The sequence below is a fragment of the Diplotaxodon limnothrissa genome, unplaced genomic scaffold (genome assembly GCF_057381915.1).
Source record: "Diplotaxodon limnothrissa isolate DT_005_m unplaced genomic scaffold, D_limnothrissa_male_GT1.1 unmapped_scaffold_4, whole genome shotgun sequence".
Taxonomy (NCBI): Eukaryota; Metazoa; Chordata; class Actinopteri; order Cichliformes; family Cichlidae; genus Diplotaxodon; species Diplotaxodon limnothrissa.
This window is the reverse complement of record NW_028188558.1, coordinates 2,535,948-2,558,151: the sequence shown is the minus strand read 5'-3', so window position 1 is coordinate 2,558,151 and position 22,204 is coordinate 2,535,948. Positions and strand designations below refer to the sequence as shown.

Here is a 22,204-nt window from a genome sequence, read left to right as displayed (position 1 = left end):
AGTTTAGTAACTTCAGGTCACTGCAACAAGCCCAGGTACAGTTTACCGACGGATGGGTACAGGACCTTGAAATGCACCGAAAGACCATCGTACGAACAAAGGTACGTTTACCTTTGTTCGTCTCACAAATCGTCTTCATAAATACACATTCGTTAACCGTGTATTAATATAACCTTTGAGCTCAACGGTAATTAATTAGTAGTGGAAAAATAATTGTAATATTTGAGCCATTTCTGCTGTCCAACTACTTCTTACAAAATACATTTTTAATGTTAATTAGATTTTTTTTACGGCAGAAATAAAGGTTATATAAAAGTCACTGCCACAGACTGATTGCAGCTTCTACCTTGTTACACTAATGTTGTTTGTAGCTCAGTATGACTTTGTGTCATCCATGAGGGATGCATTTGACATATGTTTCACATATTATAGCCCAACAAGTTACTTATAGCAATTTAAATACGAGCAATCAGTTTCTTTGCAAATACCGGAAATCAGTTTTTGGCAGACAATCACTTTTTGGCACAACACCGGCTATTGCAGTTAATAATACAGCAGCTTCTTGCCATTTTTTGTGTTTCTTTTTATCGCTGTGTAACTGAGTTCAATTGAAAGCCTGCAAGTACCTCTTGCCAAAAGTTCCCAGAATCCTTTGCGGTTTTATCCATGAATGACGTCACATTTTTGGTGGGTTGGTCTCCAGTCAAAATGCCCGGGCCGATTTTTTGTCCCAGTCCAGCCCTACCTGCCCTCCAGCACTATCCACAGCAACCCCTCAACAGCAACATTGTACCCATCAGGTAAAGCATCGGCTACGTTTGCTTTGCCTTGTTGCCCATATTAGATTCTTGATGAAAGTGTGTTGTTGTTATTCAGCCTGGTTCAATGTGCCCCTTTTTAACTTTGAGCACCCGCCCCTTTAAACCTCTCTGCACAGCCCTGCCTAACAGACCTACACCTTAGTTCACAGATTCACTTTGTCTAAGGTTGATTTCTGGGATTTCACACAACCCAGGATTCAGATCGTGAATCCATGATGGGCTTGGATTTACATCATTATCAATGAAATGTGCTCTACTTGGAAGCAGCCGGCCCCGCCCCTTTTGACGGGTTGTGTGAGACTTTAAATCATCAAACTGTAAATTATAAATTAAATTGTTATTGATCCTTTACCCCGAGTCCTAAAGTGTAGATTTATTTTCTTACTCTTCTTATATTTATTGTTTGTTTACTTGCACCGCTGTAACTGCAGCCTCGTCGTCTCGTCTCTCTATATGCTGGACTGTCTGTAGCGGAGATGACAATAAAGTTTACTTTGACTTCAGCAGCGCGCAGGCGCACCGAGGGCTCTCGCGCTCACTTTATAGAATTTAGAAAAAACATTGGTGCAGATTATAAGTCTGTATCATAATATCCGTTTGTTGTTTTTATTTTGTTTTGCGAGTTGGTTATTAGATGCCGCTCCAGCCAGCCAGAGACTCCCCGCCGCCCCGCCCTCTCCTCCCTGTGCCGCCAGCAGCAGGCGCACCTCGCAAACGGAGGGCGCCCTTACTCCCAGCAAATGGCTGATAGAAAACCGATCGGTGCCTACGAATTTCCCAATATGCGCTGGCATGACGTCGGGGAAGCATGGGTACGACCGATTATTTTATTTTTTTCTTGCCCGTGATGCCCCCCCCCCCACCACGATGCATTCTATTGGTTTGCACACTTACACACACCCAGCTGTGGTTTCCTGTTTTGCTGGACTCTGGAGAGCCCCGCCTTTAACGCTCTTCTCTCACAGAGAGCAACAGAAAACTTGGAAAAACTCCAGATTGACTGAACTCAGTTCAAAGTTACCTTGACACCTTTAGATGTGAGACGTAGTGATGGTCCGCTTGAAGCTGACGCTCCGGTGCGTGTGTCAGAAAGATCAACGCGCTGCTTCAGAAGCACCGTGTCGAGGCTTGATTCGTTTGGCCAGAGTCACGTGATCAGTGACGTCTGAAGCTTCGTTTAGAACGTACCTTTTTTTAAATCGAACTTTATTGAAACACAATGAGTATACAACATACAAACAGATGAAGTTTACAAAAGAACAGAACATGAAAATGCAGAACCAGGAGTAAAAAAAATGATGATATGAGTAGGCGAAAAAAATCAACATATAAATATTGTTCTGAGAGGCTTTTTGTTGGTTGAGTCTGAAATTGATTGTATGTACAATTCATATCCTTATAAAAAGGCAGAAATATGGTGTTTTATTAATAAACTTACATTTATGGATATAAAATAGCTAAAAGTATTAACAAATATTTTATAAAAAAACATTTATCATTCTTCCTGGGGAACTTAAAGAAACAGAATAAAACATTTTCCCATCGTAAAGAAAACTCCCTTAAAATATGGACAATAACAAAACTGCTAAATTCTTCCAGAATCTCTGTGTAGAGGAACCAAAAGAGATGTGCCACAGTTTCTGGATGATCCCCACAGAAAGTTCAATTAGTATTTATGTCTCTTTTAAATGTTACCATATAGTGACTGGCTGGGTCACATTTATGAAGAATTTTATATGAGATTTCCTTCACCTTGTTCACAATTAGATATTTATGGGATCATCCAGACTGTCTTCCAGGTGATATCCTGGAACATGTCGGTTCCAGTAAGTGTCGGTTCCTGCCCACTCACAGGTCTGGAGCATAAAGGAGCATTTCACATGCATCTCCAAAGACGCGTCTTTTCTTTTCTTTGAGCAATTAAAAAATTAACAGCGACCTTGAAAATCCCTTTAAGAAGTGAATCTAAAGAGGACCAGTTGGAGACATCCTCAAGCAAGAATTGTTGATATCTCTCCGTTGATTAATATGGCGGATGTAGCAGGTGGTGGTGCAGATGTAGCTCCGACTTTCAAACGGTCACGATTAAAACCAGAGATATATAAAACAACTGATAGAAGGGTAATTGTAGAGGATGAACTACTTAATTTCCTTGCTGTAAAAATCAAAACTTTAAGTCAGGATGAAATTGTGTTGTTGGCCACGAACACATTTGAATCCGAGGGGATTGAAGCCTCCAAGAAAGTTTTGTTTGAGCTCTGCCCCACTACCTCACAGCGGTGCGTTGGATATAAAGGACAGCATAAAGACGCCAACAATATTAAACTCTGTCTTAAAGTGCTGAATGAGTGTGGGGAGAATATCCCAAGATTTGTCTCTCATCACCTGGATGATCTGCCGCCTGTTACATACTCCAGCATGGATGTGTGTTGTCTACTACGGCGAATGGACCAGCTGTGTGCTGAGGTGGGTGCTTTAAAACATGTAGTTAAACTACAGGCGGATGTCTGCGAGCAAGTTATGACCAATGCTGTGGAGGTCGACCAACGTGTGACTGTTCTTGAGTGTCAGCCTGAGGTACCGGCTGTGCCTGTTATGCTGAATGCTCAGGGGTCGGGGACCGCTTCCCACTTTCCCCTGGGGAAACACGCAGAGGAGCGGTGGGGGAATCGAAGTAAAGGCGGCCCGCGCGGAAGGCAGGGAGCCGGAGCTTTGGCTGCTTCAAGGACTGGGACAACAAGCACAGTGTCAGCGTTTTGTCCGGAGATGTTGCTATGTGGTCAAGATCGGGCTCCGACGACAGCCCGAGGCCGTAATATGGAAACTACAGCAACAACGGAGGATCCCGTTGAGACAGTGCTTTCTACATGCTCTCCACAATGGAGTAAAGTTGTGAAAAATGGCAAGCCTCGTCTCAAGCTGGAGAAGGTTCATTCAGGTTCAGGAATGCATGCTGCTACCACTGGACACAATAAGAGGCCTGGACCTGTATCGATTATCGGCACTGGAGCTGTGAGTACAATCAGAACTGTGAAAACTAAATTGGTGAGCGTGTTTGCCACTAAATTTGCCCTGGATGTAGATGCAGAAACTCTTGCTCTGTATTTGAGAGAGAAACTTAAAAGAGATGTGACCTGTCAAAAAATTGCTAGTAAACGTAGCAGGTTCAGCTCTTTCAAGGTTACTGCTGAATGTAATGATGTGGGTGAAATGTACAATCCTGAACTCTGGCCTGAAGGGGCTCTGGTCCGGCGTTTTTATGAACCTCGTAAGCCCGGTACGGTGGTGCCAAGCTCAGTGGATCCAGCAGGGGAGATAACTGCGCCTTTTGGTACCAACGTATCAACATGAAGATGTCTATCCGGGTATTATCTTACAACTGTCATGGTCTACGTTTGGGACAGAGTGCAGGGGACAAAGCTCGACGGATTGTTGTGGACAGTCTGCTTGCAGAATGTGACATTTTATGCTTGCAGGAGACATGGTTGTCCAAACAGGACCTGGGAAAACTTAACTGTCTAAATGCAAGTTTTTTGGGAGTGGGGGAATCAACAACTGATCTCAGCACAGCTATAGTCAGAGGCAGAATACCTGGAGGGGTTGCTGTGCTTTGGGACAAAAAAATAGACCCCATGATAAAGCCCATTAGACTGGATGTAGACTGGTGTATTGGTATACAATATACACAGAACAATAGTAGTTTTATCATTCTTAATATTTATACTCCCTATGAATCTTGTCAAAATGAGCAAGAATACCTCAGTAGGCTGGCTTTTATTAATGCATTTATTCAAGACAATGATACTTACAGCATATATGTTTTGGGTGATTTTAATGCTGATCTCACAGACAGCAGTTCTCAGTTTGCTGACCACTTAACTCATTTTTGTCAAGTTAATAATCTTATCCTGTCTACCAAAGTGTTACTGCCTGCAGATAGCTATACATAAGTGAAGCCTGGCATAGTACATCATGGCTGGACCACTGTATCTGTACAGCTGATGGACATGCAGCTTTAGCAAACATGACTATTAGGTATGAGGTAACTGTGTCAGATCATATACCTTTTGGTTTTACTATGAATGTGGAACAAATGCCAGCAACAACTGGAAACAATATTGCTACCAGTGTAAAATTAGACTGTTCAGCTTGTAGTGAAGATGATTTCTTAGCTTATCATAGTAATACCGATATACATCTGAACAACATTTCTTTGCCCAAAGAAGCTATTTTGTGCAAAGATGTCAACTGTAAGAAAGCTCTGCATAAACATTTACTCTGCTCCATGTATGATGATATAGTGACTGCTCTGCATAAAAGTGGCACACTGCTTGATAAACAATATAAGCATAAGAAACCTAACATCAGACCTGGCTGGAAAGAACATGTATCCATGTACCATGATGAAGCTCGCATAGCTTATAAATGTTGGGCCATGGCTGGAAGACCTAAACAAGGCCCAGAATTTGAACAGAAAAAATGTGCGAATGCCAGATATAAGTACGCTGTTCGCTTTATAACTAAAAATGAGCAAATGCTGAGAGCAGATTCTTTGGAAAATGTTGTGTAATAATATGGCAGATTTTTGGAAAGAGGTGAAAGCTCTTAATAACTGTAAACCATCTCTACCATCAACTGTTGAAGGTGTTTCTGGGGCAGATAACATTGCAGCATTATGGAGACAGCATTACAGTGCGTTGTTTAACTGTATAAAAAGTGAACCATATGAGGACAATCTTGACATGAGTAATGACACAATAAGTGTAAGGACACGTGAAGTATATGAAGCCATTCATAGGTTGTCTGATAATAAATCCTCTGGTTTGGATCACATCACTGCAGAACATTTAAAACATGTAGCGCTCTGCTTCACTGGGTTTATGATTCATGGCATATTACCAGACTCAATGCTGTGTATTTTACTGGTACCAGTTATGAAGGACAAAGCTGCAAAAGTGAGCTGCTTGGATAATTACAGGCCGATTGCACTAGCCAGTATTTTATCTAAGGTGTTAGAAAGAATCCTGTTTGACAGAGTTAGTGTGTTCATCTCTTCTCTGGATAATCAGTTTGGCTTCAAAGCACGGCACTGACATGTGCATATATGCACTCAAGGAAATAGTCAGGTTGTATAGGGCTAAAAATTCATCTGTCCTCATGTGTTTCATTGATGCCTCTAAGGCTTTTGATCGAGTGAACCACAGAAAACTTTTTGATAAATTGAAGACACGGGGAGTTCCTCAGTACATCGTGAGGATTCTCTCTTACTGGTACGCTCATCAGAACATGCAGGTTAAATGGGGAAGCAGTATTTCTGCCCCCTTTGGTGTCAGCAATGGTGTCAGACAGGGTGGGATTTTGTCTCCAATTTTATTTAATTTGTATGTTGATGATTTGTCCATACAGCTGAGAGCCTGTAACACTGGGTGTATATTAGGTGAAGCACTGATAAATCATCTTATGTATGCAGATGCCCTGGTTGTTTTTAGTCCAAGCAGTGCTGGGTTACAGGATCTTCTTAATGTCTGTACTGAATATGGTGTGCAATATGACATTGAGTACAATGCTGCTAAAAGTGCTGTTTTGATATGTAGAACCAAGCAGGATAAACAGCTAAATTTCCCTTTGTTTAAACTGGCACAAAAAACTCTTGAAGTTCATAAAAAGGTGAAATACCTCGGTCACTTTATTACTGAGCAAATGAATGATGATGATGACATATACAGACAGCGATGTAAGCTCTATGTGCAGGCAAATACTATTGCACGCAAATTCAGCTTTTGTTCACTTCCAGTTAAAGTGGCTTTGTTTAAAGCGTATTGCACACCGCTATATACTGCCCCCTTGTGGTCATCCTACAAACAATGTAGCATGCAGAAGCTGCATGTTGCATATAATGATGCGATGAGAATCCTTTGCAGGATACCTAGAAGTGGTAGTGCCAGCCAGATGTTTGTAGCTGTGGGTGTCTGGACTTTTAAAGCACTTTTAAGAAAGTTAATGTTCAACTTTAGAGAACGACTGGATGGTTCGAGTAACAGTATAATTTTAGCACTTACAGATCCGACAGTGAGTGGTTCCCGTTACTCATCCAGTCTCAGAAAGCACTGGTTAAAGTGTTTGTGTATTTATTGATTTATTTTAAGTACTTGTGTTTTATTGTGTTTTATGTATATTATGGTTTTATATTTTTACAAATGCTTTATATACTTATTTATATACATATATATATTTAATGGTTTATACCTTGTGTTGTGTGTGTGTGTGTGTGTGGGGGGGGGGGGGGGGGAGTTGTGTGTGTGTGTTTCTTGTCTTGTTTTTATGGACATGTAGTCTGCCAATAAAGATTGAATTGAATTGAATTGAATTGAATATTCTATATATGGGAGAGACATGATATCTTCTTGGAATAAACTACGTATTCTCTTATTGCTGTTACCAAGTTCCTGTGAAAAGCAGATTTTTCCCACTGCTGACTCAGCTGGATCAGGGAGAGTGACTGAGGCAGATATTGAGCTGTCAGTGTTTTTATATAACATTAAAGTCCCTGAGGGTATGGCACCAAGCACCATTGAGAATTCCCCAACACTGACGGGAAAATTATATAGTGTAAGGAATTCATTGTAAGTAAGTAGTACTCCCTCGTTAAATTTTAAAACTTAGTAGCGGCCGCCATTGTTGGCAGCTGAAATTTGGCTGGGCCGCGCTATGAATTCTGGGATATGGTGGGCCACGAAGGACACACCCGACCCATCCTTCAAACTCGGGGGAAGGAAGGACGCATTTGAAGGAGTCGAGGAATCGGGACAGCCTTCGTCGCCTGGCTGTGACGTCATCGGCCTTCAAATGCGGCCTCCGGAGGATGCAGCCGACGTTTTGGGACACAGCTTGTGTGTCTTTGTTGGTCATGTGACCTCCCAGGGACTACACATGGAAACGAGCAGTTTAGCTCAAATCTGGCAGGTTTCCATCGTCTGTTTTTGTCCTGATGTCCATGAACATGAACACTGTCCCTGTCAAACACGTCCAGATAATCTGATCCAGTGTTGTTCTTCTTCTGTGGTGTTTGTGATGGAGCTGCTGATCCTGATGTCCTCCACCAAGGGGGCAGCAAATTCAGCTGACTGTCATCATTTATTAAAAAGATGTAACAATGTGACATAATGCAATATAATAGTGTCAGTTACACATTGTGGGTTGCACTGTGGCCAGAATGGACATTACCTCCTGCCTAATGGAAGCTGTCAGCCATCCTGCAACCATGAATTAGATAAGCAGAAGTGAAGGGATTGTTAACAACAATTTAATAATAAAATGTAATGTGATAGTTGCACTTTATTAGCTCCCCACAATCGTATGAATAATAACCATGAATGCACTGCATGCTCATAGCAAGTTCTTTAGGTTTAAAGTGAGATCCTGCTTTAAAGGGCGCTTCATCTGCTGGGAATGACATGTTTCTTCTAGTATGTAAGGCTCAGCCCATCTTACTGGGACTTACTTTTGTAGATCCACATGCTCTAAACCTGCTGCTCCATGATTGGTGCAGAAGCTTTAAGCTACTATTAACAAATAATGACCATGGACTTAGTTGTTACTACAATAACTTATCATTGAGCAACTTTTAATTTTACTTGTAAAACTATGCAAGTAGAATTGAATGGGGCACAGTGAGCTGAGCACAGGCCCACTCTGTGACACTCAGAGGTTTGTGGATATCATACTGAGAGTATTGGACACAGTGCAGCCAGCTTGCAGCCACTTTCCCACCACTTTAGCACAATGTTTACATGAGACTCAGCCACACTAATGTTCCTGGGCAGACATGTGGTGCAGCATGGCTGATGGCACTGTACCTGCAGCTGTCATGGACAAGAACCACTCAATACCTCACCCAAGCCAAGCCTGTGCTGATGTTGTGATCTGAGACCGAGACACTAACCCAGGATCATGATATGATGTTGTGAGAGTTTCACTAAGAATTAGCTCTGATTACAAGATTTCAATCTATCGTAACTCTAATTTGTATTTACTTCAGTTTGTTCATCTTGGAGCTGTGTGCAGCTGAGGACAGTCTTATTATTACCAGGTGAGGATATGTAACAGCCACAGTCTGTAGAGATGATGTCACCATGGAGTGGTGATGTCACTGGAGCTGCCAATATGTGCTCCAGCCAAAGCTACACCAGAGGGTTGTGCTGTGTAACAGGTTGGTGCAGGTGGTGTTATCTACATTTGAACATTAGGCAACAGTCTCATGAAGACACTTTCTATTGTTCACTAAAGACCAACAATAACAGAGACAAAGGGAGAGCAGCAGAACTAGTGCTAACAATTAGCACTGCTAGCCTGCCCACTAACACCAGCTAATGTTCTAAAAACGATGATCAATGATTTTGCTGTAACGGCTCCAGCTGTCTGTGTCAGGGACACGTTGGAGATGAAGTGAGTGATCCAGTGACAAAGGTTTGGAAAGCTGCAGTCAGCTGAGACTAAAGGAGTCACCTGACCGAGAGACCAAATGTTTCACTGAGAACGTCCAGATGAACAGAATCAACCTTTGGGATAATCTGTTCCACACATCCATGTTTCACTTACTGCATTATATTTCCTCATTGCTGTGCACACAGGCCTGTGGCTTATAACCAACTCCAAGTTCAGACTCAGAGGCTGCTGAAGCTGTTTTCTGGAACAGAGACGTGTTGGATATAAAAGCAACTCTTCTTTATGTGTCAGCACTGAGGAAAGGAGCAGCTTCGTTTCTAAGTGTATGAAGGACTGTAGCAGTGTGTGTGTGAGCTTTATTTCACAGACAGAACCATGTCAAAAACACAACTTCAGGTAAAAACAATACAAAATCAAAGAGTCTGATCAGAAGGATTAAACAGAGGAGTGTGGGACTGTTTTTAACAGACAGCAGGTTAAGCCAGGCTGGAGGAGTAAACTGAGCCTCGGTGTGAGCAGCAGTGTGTTTGACAGGAAGCTGAGATAAACAGTCTGGAGCCCATTTAGTGCTTCATATGAAAGTGTGAGGATTTGAAAGCAAATCTAAAATCAAGCAGGAGTCAGTGTGAGAATGATTTGTGCTTTTCCTCAGTCAGATGCTGGGAGTTTCAGTTCATCCATGTTCAGCGTGCTGTGCTTTGTGTAACAGGAGAATATGACAGTATAAATCAAGTCTTCATGTCACTGAAAGCCTCCACAGTCTGCTATGGAGGTGCATCAGTTTGGATTTACAAGAAGAACATTTCTTAAACCTGCCACAAGATGGCGCTCCAACAGAAGGGATGTCCACAGTGTAACACAGACACACACATACTGTGTGAATGTGTGAGTGAATGGGCTTTCAACACAAGGCTTCTGCTGCTACCTTTAATGACATAATTAGCTAACAAGAACAAACTGTTAATTACCACCAAAGAACGGCTCCAGATTTTAGCTGCTGACCATTTTGTGAAACGTTGATTACATCAGCTTATTGTTGATTTTTCAACCTTAATATCAGCTGCTTTAAAGGAGCCTCGTTCTCTGGCAGTAACACTTTTCTTCACTAGATGCAGTGCAGGCACAGTCTGTGTTTCTAAACTACACACTAATGTTCATTGTTGTGCAGCTAAATCCTCCCTCTGGATGGGAAGAATCCCTGTCAGGCTTCAAACACCTGGCTTGGTGTTCTGGAGCTAATGTGTCACCTGTGAGGACTCTGAGATGAACACACAGCAGACACTTCAGTTCTCCGTCTGTGTGTCCTCAGTTTCCCAGCATGCCTTGGCTGTGGTGGTGGAGGTGAATGAGGGGGAACATGCTGCTCTGTCAGCACTCAGGTTTCATACCTGGTGATCTCAGAGGACAAAGCGGCGTTACAGCAGCGCACGTTGATGAGACCTGATGCTCTGAACAGTTCAGACTTCAGCCTCACTCTGAGAAAACAAACGACTGACTGTCAGCAGCAACTACACCTGCTCCATCAGTGACGGAGAGAAGAACTGAGACTGAGAGACATACAGCTGCAGGTCAAAGGTCAGAAACGCCCGCTCTTTGTACGGGTCAGGAGTTAGTACTGCAGAGGTCAGAGGTCAGCTTGCTGACAAACCATTTGAAACAGTTTGGAGCTAAAAGCACAACAGCAGAGGAAAGAAGAGACACTGCAGAGATGATGCAAAATATTGTGTTTTGTTCTCAGCTGTCAAAAAGTGTAACACACGTGTTCCAGCACAGCCTTTGTGTACTTTCACTTCTCCATACTGTCCATTGGAAATCCTGTTTGTTACTTTTTGATTTCAGTCCATGTGTCCAAAGCAAACTTCTGTCCCACACTTTCTCTGCTGACTCTTCACCGATGCTCAGATGATCTCAGATGATTTCACCAGAACTCATCAAAATTCGGGCTCCACAGAAACCCAGACGTCACTAAACAAGCGTAACAAGCAAAGTGAAAACTGGTCGTTCAGCTTTATTGACCAAAGATAAGCTCACATGTCACCTCATGACACAGACACTTATTTCCACAGCATGCACGAGGACTGACAATAAGTGTCTATAAAGCCACTTCTATCTGCCACACCTGTGCTTCTGTCATGGTTGCTCTCCTCTCACTCTGTCATTTATCCACAGTCTGCCTCCCTCTGCTCCGTCAGCTGACGTCCTCTCTACACCACCTGCTGTGTTTTATCCTGCAAAAACACATTTAAGAAGCGTTGCACCGAGTAACGGGAGGAACTGCTATAAAATCCATTTAAAGGAGGTGGTGCTGAGTGCTGTGACTGGGGTCCCACCACTGACATCACGGGTGGAGGACATGTTGGAAAACTGCTACAAAGTGCTGTGCAGCCAGCAGAGCTTACAGTCTGTCCTGTGTGTCATACAGGCTCTCACACTTAGTGTTTCTGTGACACATTGAAGAGAAGTTTGTGTTGTTCACAGTTGTGCTTGTACTGAGTGACAGCTGACATGACCTAACAGGAATAATGTGTCTGTGCTGAATGAGAAGTAACACACAATGAAGTCTTGATGCATCTCAATCATCCAGGAAAGTGAGTCTGTTGCTTCTGTTCATCTGGACGCAGCGTTTTGTGGGAGAAACGTGTCGTCATCATCAGGTGACGTCTTCAGTCTCAGCTGCAGGTTTCAGTCTTACAAACAGGACATTTGCATAAAGACTGAAAGCAGCTGCAGGAACGATGGGCTGGGAGCTCCGTTCCTTCATCTTAATTATGCAGATTCTCAGGACCATTGATCAACAACCACTGATCCATGTCCATGAGTCCCATTCACAGAGATGTGGGAATGGCTGCAGTCACAGCATGTAAGATGGAAATAAATGAGAAGTATTTAGCTGAAGTGGATTTGATTTATGTTACTTCTTTTTTAACTTGTAGTTCTACATTGGAAGATTATTGTGATATTGGAATATAAAAATACATTTATATTCTATTATTTTCTCAAAATAAGCGTCACACTCGTGGAAGCCGGTGTAGCCGCCGAAACGCCTGCATTTATGGAGACTTTCAGCCCCAGGTAGGCCAGTTATGGATCTTCGGATCCACATTATGTCAGCAGCTGTTCTCCACCGTGAACTGTGTTCAAACAAACACGCTCACGCCTCACAGACGACAGCTTACAGTCCTGTAGAGATAAAGTGACTTCGTACAGCCCCGTCTTCAGTCTTGTGGAGATGATCTCGATGCTTTGGTGGATGTTACTAGCTCCTGTGCAGTATTTTGTAAAGACATGATTATACCCCGTAAGCGCGTTAAAATTTACGCTAACAATAAGCCATGGGTCACTAAAAGTGTCAAATCCTGTTTAAGGAAAAAGAGACAGGCCTTTAAAGAGGGGCTGTTACCGATTTTCAGACAGCTACCAAGGAAATGAAAATCGAGATGTTGAAAGCAAAACAGACAAAATCCTTCTTGAAAGCAAATTTGCTGCAAAAACTTTTGGGTCTGCCTGGACTTGTATGAAAACCATAGCAGGGTTTCAAAATCCCCAGAGCAGCAGTCAGGTCATTTTAGATGTTTTAATTCAGACAGAGATTTTCAAATGCTTTAAACATGTTTTCTGCTCGTTTTAGTTCTTCTGATTTCAGCGAGGATATTTGGGAAGTGAAACAGAAACTGAGAGATACTCAGCACTTTATCATTGAACTCAGCGATGTTAAAAAGGCCTTTCATACAGTCAATGTGAACAAGAGCCAGGTCCTGATAATATTAGTGGCCGCCTAATTAAACCTTGTGCTGATGAACTCAGGCCTATATTTCAGGTTATTTTTAACAAATCCTTGCAAACACAACATGTGCCCTCTCTTTGCAAAGAAGCAGTCGTGGTTCCTGTCCCTAAATCTAAACGACTTCAGGCCTGTTGCCTCACTTCAGTTGTCATGAAAGTCTTTGAAAAAATCCTCAGAAATGTGATTATGAAGAGACTGAAGGTCAGCTGGATCCAATGCAGTTTGCATACAGGCCCAACAGAGGAGTGGAGGACGCACTTTTGACTTTACTAAATCTGATTCTTAAACATGTAGAGAGTAAAGGGACTTTTGCAAGACTTCTTTTCATTGACTTTTCTTCGGCTTTTAATACAACACAGCCCCATATTTTAATTAAAAGACTTTTAGAACAGTTTGAAATCAGGAAAAACCTGCTGGGCTGGATTTTAGATTTTCTAACTGACAGGTCACAAAGAGTGAGAATAAATGGGGTTCTGTCTGACCCAGTGTTCTCCTCCACAGGTTCTCCTCAAGGCTGCGTCCTATCGCCCTTATTATTCACTCTCTATACAAACATGTGTCAGGGCAGACATGAAAACAGGGTCATTATTAAATATGCAGATGACTCTGTTATTGTCAGCTTACTGAAAGAGGGTGAAACTAACCACGGCCCAGTCATTGATGACTTTGTTCAGTGGTGGGAGGAGTCTTATCTCCAGCTGAACATATCTAAAACAAAAGACATGGTTGTTGATTTTAGGAAACAAAATGGGCACGGAGTCACTTTAATTAAAGGTCAGAAAATAGAGCAAGTACAATCATATAAATATCTTGGGACCATAATCAATGAAAAACTGAACTTTGATCAAAATTGCAAATCAGTTTGTAAAAAGGGTCACCAGCACCTTTATTGCCTTAGGAAACTTGTTCATTTCCACATTGACCAAAACATTTTAACTTTGTTTTCTCGTTCTTTTATTGAGTCTGTTTTATCCTTTTGTTTGGTGGCATGGTTCGGTCAGACCTCTGTCACAGAGAAAAACTCTCTGAATCAGATAGTGAGATGGTCCAGTCGTCTGATAGGTGAGCCACAGTCTTGTTTAGCCTCCCTGTACTCTGAGCAGGTACAGAGGACGGCTTTATCAATCCTTAAAAATGGTTCCCATCCTCTAAGGGGTGAATTTCAGCTTCTTCCCTCAGGACGGAGGTTTCTATTTCCGAGATGCAGGACAAAGCGTTATAAAAACAGCTTTGTCCCCGTTGCTGTCACTGAATTAAATAAGAACTGTTTTTGATTCGAAATATTAAAATATGTGTCACAGTGAGTTTTATATATTTACTAGGTATGTGTGTTTTTAAAGGGATGTCAAATGCTGTCATTTTCCTGTAAAGCAAATTTACCTTGCCTTTGGGTATAAATAAAGTTACCTTACCTGCAGACGCTGTGCGCAGAGGTTCAGGAGCAGAAGTCCCGTTGTAAACATATCACGGCAGACCCGACGATGTTTGCATGAACGCGCTTTTTTAAAAAGTCAGGTCAAGGCTCCAAAAGCCCAAAGGCGATATAACAGTTTGTGTTTGCTACATGGATCATTGTAGTTCAGCTTTCCTTTGTTATATTTCTTTAAGAGCTCAAAATGTGTTCATTACATAAATCAAATGTAATTTTCTCTGTAGCACTTCATGGATTTCATAAGCAACACACTGTAGTTGTTCACACAAAGCATAAAGGTAAAAACAATATACACAGTGTTATCTTCATTTTAGATGTCACAAAGTATTTGCGGCTCCCAGTGTTTTCCCGAACCCTGACCCTTTGCGTGGAAACCGGGTCCAAAAGGCTCTTTGGGTGTTAAAGGTTGCTGACCCCTGCACTAGGCCCAACTGACACATATATTTGATTCCAAGTACAAAAAATAATGTGTAACCTGCTGGAAGAATGTAGGAGGTTGAGACAGGATCTGGTGGTGGTCAGAGGGCCTGGTGGCGCCAGTGTCCGGCAGCCTCGCCTCTGTCGTTGCGCCCCAGGGTGGCTGTGGCTACAAGCTTGCCATCACCAGTGTGTGAATGGGTGGATGACTGGATGTGTAAAGCACTTTGGGGTCCTTAGGGACGAGTAAAGCGCTCTACAAATACAGGCCATGTAATGGCAGAAACATTCTCTAGTGTAAATCCTGACTAGTTCATTAACTACAGATCAGTTTCAGTGAACATTATTCACAGAGGGATCTGAGTTCCTTATACCAGACTCTACAGAAACTGTAACACTGTACAGCTCTGCGACTCAACAATATGACAACAATGTAACACACACTAGAATCATCAAATAAAGCCCCACTAACCACTAGAACTAGAACTAACTAACTAGCACTGGACACTTGCATATTAGAGATTTCTACCACCATAGGAGGCGAGATATCATCCTTGAACCAGAGCATCCAGCCCTCAATTTCGGACATAAAAAGCGACGTGGCCAGGCATGATAACACTTTGACTGAACTGCAGGACTGTGCCTCGAACCACTCTGACACCATCGCCACTCTCCAGGCCACTGTGGAGCGTTTGTCTGCGGAGGTAAAGAAGTTAGATGAGAGATGTGGAGCTCTTGAAGCACTCCAGGAGGAATCATTTAAGAACTGCAGGAATACCAGAAGGCACAGAGGGACCCAAGATGACTGAGTTGGTTCACACCTGTTGGCGGAGGCGCTATCTCTCGAGGAGAAGCCACTCATCGATCGAGCACATAGAGTGAATCGCCAGCGTCCCAAACAAAGTCATCTTCCTCGGCCCATCATCTTGAGATTGCACTACTACCACATTGGTGAGGAAATTCTGCTGAAAGCTGCAGAGAACAAGAACCTGATGTATAAGGGTTTTTAAAATAAACATCCTCCCAGATTTCCCTCCCTCTGTTGGAAACGCAGAGCCGCATTTGCAAATATGAGAGGAAGACTACGTGGGATGACCGGCGTCAGGTACAGACTGCTATACCCTGCAAAGCTGTTAGTGACCCATGGTGATGTGAGGAAAAGCTTTACCGATCCCAAAGAGACCGTAGACTACGCGGAGAAGCACCTCTCCCACCCACCTTCAAATGTATTAAAAGCAAGGATATATCTATATGTCTAACGCTGACACAGCACTGTGTTTCTTCTTTTCCCTTTATGTTCCATGTAAAGGTGAATATGGAGCGTTTATGGAGCTCGTTTATTGACCAGCTGTCAGTTAGAAGGTAAGAGTTACTAGGTTAACAGAGGTTAGCAGTAACAGTACGGGGAAGTATATTGTGTTGTTCTTTTGTTGTTTTTTATTTTATCCTACTTTACTTTGTTATTTTGATTTTACCTGTTGTGAGTGCTTCCCGTAATTCTCCTTTTTCTTGCGCCGCTGCGGCCAGAGTTCACAACATTACATATTTTTGTATCTATAAACAGGAAGCTGACACTCTCCAGACTTTATCAAAGGTGTGAGCGTCACAGCAGAGGCCTTTGTGTCAACGTAGCTGAAGACAAAACACAGAAACACATGAAGGAGATTTTCCTGGCCTGGATTTTATACAAATATTCTGCAGTACATCAAAAATGAAAGAAAACCATTAGTCAACATATGAACATCACCTCTGAAGTTACAGAGCTTTGATTGGAGACACAGCTGAGCGTTTTGCATTTTGCATAATTAATTACATAATTAATTATGTAACCATAATTAAATGGTTACATCATCTTTAAAGTCCCCAGAGATCAGGAAAAGGGCCTGAGGGTGCTGTGTTTGGAGTCTGCTGGTTACAGTGTGCAGGACCTCACAGGCTGCTGCAGCGTTAGCAGAGGGCGGGACATACACAGCTATCATAATCACGTGTGTAAACTCTCGTGGTAGATAGTACGGTCTCATGCTAACCGCTAGCAGCTCAATGTCCTTACAGCATAGCGTCTCTTTGATAGAGAAATGCCCAGAGTTACACCATCTATCGTTCACAAACACAGCCAGACCCCCTCCTCCCTTCTTACCACTCTCCGCTGTTCTGTCATAAGAGGCTCAGCAGCTAAAGCAGCACACCTGGGTCTCCCAGCCTATTAAAAGCAGCCCTTTGCTTCACCTGCTTCACTAAACATTATTATTTTAAGCAGAGTGGTGTGATTTATGTAGGCATTGCTGTGTGACAGGAGGACTTTTCTTGCACACCCACCAAATGAGGGCGCACATGCTTCCACGCCCACTGGTGACTGCACACATCCTTTCAAGGAAGCATTTCATTCATCCCTAACAAATGGAAGAAAACACTGTGCAGCGTGTTCAGGTTTGAACGTGGCCCTGGCCTCTCTCTGCATCCACCTGGCACATGCAACACACATCCACTCCCTGCTGAACTGCTTGTATTTGATGTGTTGAAGTTTTGGTAAAGTTTGAATAAATTCCACTTTATTTATAGGAACATTTCATCTGTGGACTCCTGCTTCCCCTCTCCTTGAGCCAGTTTGTGACGGGAACATGACATAAGAAAAGTAATTTATCCCTTTTTGATTCTGTGTATCTGGCGCTCATCCAGTGAGTTCACACTTGGCAGAAACAGACTGAATTTGTCTGGAGAACTTTGGCTTCAGCCAAGTTAGATAAACACACTGTGTCTCTGTCAAAACAGCAGTGTAGTTGTGGCACCCCTGTGAGGGAATGACCACATGAATATTATTTTGTGTAAAACACTCATGTAACGGGACATTTTTCATTGCTATATGTATTTATTTTCAGTTTCTTTAAGAGGATAGAAAATCCATGTAACAGGGATTCATTTTATGTTAGAAAGCAGTGAGGGCGGAACTTTGGTGCTTGCTCCGGGGTTTCGGGGAGCAGTAAGTGGAGCCCACCTTCCGCTGCTTCCTCAGACACGTTCTGGAGGAAAGCAGAGACGCATCGTGTCTTCCTTACTCTGCTCTTCACCTGCTTTTACAGGTCGGTACACGGTGCTCGCACCGAAAATGTTGTTTATTGTCACCATGGTTACCCACGTTAATGTGAATGGGAGAGTTAAGGCGGTCCGCCAAAGTTATTTATATGTAAACACGGGAGAAAACCAGAGGAGTGTCCCGCGCGACCGCACCGCGAGCCCGCTCGTTAGGTGGAGCGCTCGTGAAGCAGAGTCAGTGCGCTCCTATGCTCTGTGCAAACGTGTTGTAATGCTCCAATCAAATCAGTTCTGTGAGATGTGAATGTTAATAGTTCTGTTAAAGTGACTGAGTAGATTAGCTAGTGTAACACAAGCACTCTGAGCAACTCTGTGTAGCTAACAGAGGCATTCACTGATGTCAAGCCAGCCTCCAGTTTGTTTTACGTTCCCTGTGTATTCAAAGTATTACGGGAATGGATGTGGAAACCGGATTTCAAAATAAAAGCCAACTTCGAGTGAATAAACAGATATGTTAAGAACATAATAACATATAATTTAGGCTTTTTTTTTTTTTTTTTACAAACTCTAATGTTACATCTATATGACACAGCCTTGTACCCTAATTGTGCCCTGTCACTATCAAGGCCATCTTATTTTGGATTTCAAAGTAAAAGCCCTGTGAATCTTCATTTTTGAACTACTCTTTCAATGAATTCATAATGCTCTTAAAAGCAAAAGTCGTATTTCCAAATACTATTTGAACTTTGTATCAACACTTTTCAACCGCAGTCTTTTTCACAGTAATACCATATCAAAATTAATTCTTTCTGATTTTGCTTTTCATAGTAATGGCCCTTTGAAATTGCCGATATTTGACTTAATCTCCTAACGATTCAAAATGCTCTAAAATGAAAAATTCTTGTTTCCACAGGGTAATTCCACTTTAGATCAACAGTATACAGCCCCACAGTGATACCATATCAATATCAAGTCATTCTGATTTTGCTTTAAAAAATAAAAGCCTTTTCAAATTGTCCATAATTGACCTAACTTTCAGTGATTTCAAAATGCTCTAAAATGGAACATTTCTGTTTCCACAGGGTAATTCCACCTTAGATCAACAGTATACAAACCCGCAGTGATACCATATCAATATCAAGTCATTCTGATTATGCCTTCCAAAATAAAAGCCTTTTTAAATTGTCCATAATTGACCTAACTTTCAGTGATTTCAAAATGCTCTAAAATGGAAAATTCCTGTTTCCACAGGATAGCTTCACTCTATATTTACAGTATACAGCCCCACAGTGATACCATATCAATATCAAGTCATTCTGATTTTGCTTTTCATAGTAATGGCCCTTTGAAATTGCGGCTATTTGACTTAATCTTCTAACGATTCAAAATGCTCTAAAATGAAAAATTCTTGTTTCCACAGGGTAATTCCACTTTAGATCAACAGTATAAAGCCCCACAGTGATACCATATCAGTATCAAGTCATTCTGATTTTGCTTTCAAAAATAAAAGCCCTTTCAAATTGTCCATAATTGACCTAACTTTCAGTGATTTCAAAATGCTCTAAAATGGAAAATTCCTATTTCCACAGGGTAATTCCACCTTAGATCAACAGTATACAACCCCACAGTGATACCAATATAGGTAATACATCAACATGGCTGCCGTGGCTAAGTTAGGAATATTTATAATGTCATTTCAAAACTTGCATATGATCTGCAATTTGTAGTAGAGATGGACCGATCCGATATTACGTATCGGTATCGGTCCGATACTGACCTAAATTACTGGATCGGATATCGGAGAAAAATAAAAAATGTAATCCGATCCATTAAATATCACGAAAGCACCTCACAAAACTTGCAACACGCCGTAACTCACCTCAGAACGTTAGCACGTCGGAGCAGTATGCATCACGTGATAGAGCGGCTGTGGCATGCGGGACCTGTCGGTGGTCTGGATAGCATTTGGAGCTTCGCTAGCAACCCAGCATTTCATCTCCGACAAAGTTATCCCGAGAGAAGTAAAGCAAGTGTGTAAGTCCATCTCTGAATGTTTGTAAAGCATTCCCGCGTTAAGCTTAACAAGCGACTGCCTCTCGCTTAATGATCAGCTGATCGGCTTTTCTGTCGCGAGTCCGTCTCTCTTGTTTGTTTTTGGCCCACTTTGCACCAGAAAGAGGAAACCAGCGGCTGAACAACAGCAGCACGTTTAAGCTTGATAAGCTGTTGTTAGAATTTATTTAATATTACTTTCTACACCAGGATCTTTTTCTACGTAGCTGACGGCTGGTAACTGTGCAGGGGCGGATCTAGCAAAGTTTAGCCAGGGGGGCCGATAGGGCATGAACAGGGAAAAGGGGGCACAAAGACATACTTTTCTTTCTTATTCTCATTTAAAATGTCGAGCTTTTAATAAATACTTATCTGACACCCAAAGTTTTAATTTGATGTAAAATGTATAGAAGTCCATTACTGTATATAGTAACTATTAAGTCTAATATATATACCCTAGTAAGCTATAGTACTTTTTCCTTTGGGAAGGTACCATCTGTGCAGTCTGCAATTTTGTTGAAGAAAGATGTTGAATCTATTTAATATTTCTTGAAAAATAATTGATTTCTGTGCATTTTTTTTCACACTGCATCAAATTAAGGTTGATTACGTCGATTAAGCATCATGAGGTGGCGCGTGAAGGGTGGTTCCCTATTTTTTATTTATTTATTTTTGTTGTTGCTGGGAGTTGGAATCCTATTAGTTAGGTTGCTTAATATTTACGCTAAGTACTCTTTAAAATACCAGAATAGGGAGGATGGTGTAGGTTTAAGTTTATTAGATTGATCAGTATTGCTGAACTATGAAATATTTTTTTTGTATACAGGTATAACAGAATAGCTTTAGTGTAGTTGTTGTTTTAAACTTGAGTATGAACTTGCAGACTTGCAAAATGCAGCAAGATATTTTAAAAAACAGTTTTGTTGATTAAAAAACACTATATCGGATTCATATCGGTATCGGCAGATATCCAAATTTATGATATCGGTATCGGACATAAAAAAGTGGTATCGTGCCATCTCTAATTTGTAGCAGATCTACTGACTGTCACAGAGCAGCTGGAGCAGTCTCAAATGCAGGTCAGTCCACTGCTGCCCCCTGTGGCCAAGTGCCATAGCTACTGCTGGATGAACTCGTGACACATCTGCACCTGTTTCTATGAACACATTGAGTCTGAGTGGCTGCACTTACACTGGTGCATTCAAACATATTGAAAGATGGCAGCAATGTGGATTGTCAAGACTCAAACCAACCGTTGAGCAAAGACAGCAGGATCACTTGTTTCTGTTTGTTATACAGCCAGATTTACTCGTGACACACATGTGCAGCTGCTTTATCACCTATTCTGAATTTGTTTCAAGCACAATACATTTGTTACACATGTTGGGATATTGTGTTTGTTTTAAATGTTATATACCTGTGTGGTATGTGACTTGTGTTGCCATGACGCCAGGTCTCTCTTGGAAATGAGATTTTTAATCTCAATGAGATTTTTTTTTACCTGGATAAATAAAGGACTAATTTATAACTTTCAGTGTTTTCCGGTCTTCCAAAAGAAAAAAAACCTTCAACTACATGACATGCAGTTGTGTATTTGTTTTCACCTTATCATACACTTGAAGTTTTACAAATCACCACTTCTTTAGTGAATATCATTTCAGTCTCAGACGATCTCGTTTCTCTTACAGAGGTTGAATGCACCTTCTGCGGATGGCGGTACCACACAGTGTGCGTGGACTTCCCCTGCACAGAAGGCAACTACAAATGCTGTGAATGCTAAATAAACAGAAACAAATGATCCCTGTTGTCTTTGCCTGATGATTGGTTTGAGTCTTGACAATCCACATTGCTGGCGTTGCATCTTTCAATGCCAGCAATGGCAGGTATCAGTGCTCAAACCTTTTGTGTTTGTTTCCAACAAGTTGCCCACCTCGGGAAACAAAAATGTGTTCTTTTACTTGTCAGATGAACATATGAGACACTTTGACTCTTCAGTGCAGTGTGGAGCCTAACAAAGATCTGTTTTGTGTCCCAGCTGATCAGCAGGAGGAGGAGAGTCTGACGGAGCAGCAGAGGAACATTTTCAGCTACTTGGACTCAGCTCAGCCACTACAGAGGAAACAATGAGCTCAACACAGAAGGTGACAGACAGAGCAGGACCATATGACCAAAGATATTTATCACCATATACATTTGAACATTTGCCATAACGATGTAGCTGAC

The 22,204-nt window shown here is 41.9% G+C and overlaps 2 protein-coding genes and 1 pseudogene across 2 annotated transcripts in view; 2 read left to right on the top strand and 1 right to left on the bottom strand.

The window, feature by feature from the left end:
- Positions 1 to 22,204, bottom strand: part of LOC146606877 (protein NLRC3-like) — a 563,637-nt gene that overhangs the window by 141,201 nt on the left and 400,232 nt on the right. The gene's annotated exons all lie outside the window — the stretch shown is intronic.
- LOC146606884 (protein NLRC3-like) overlaps positions 1 to 22,204 on the top strand; it is a 501,574-nt gene that overhangs the window by 261,466 nt on the left and 217,904 nt on the right. The window lies entirely within an intron of this gene.
- The window catches only part of LOC146606886 (uncharacterized), a 37,355-nt pseudogene continuing 19,319 nt past the window's right edge, over positions 4,169 to 22,204 (top strand).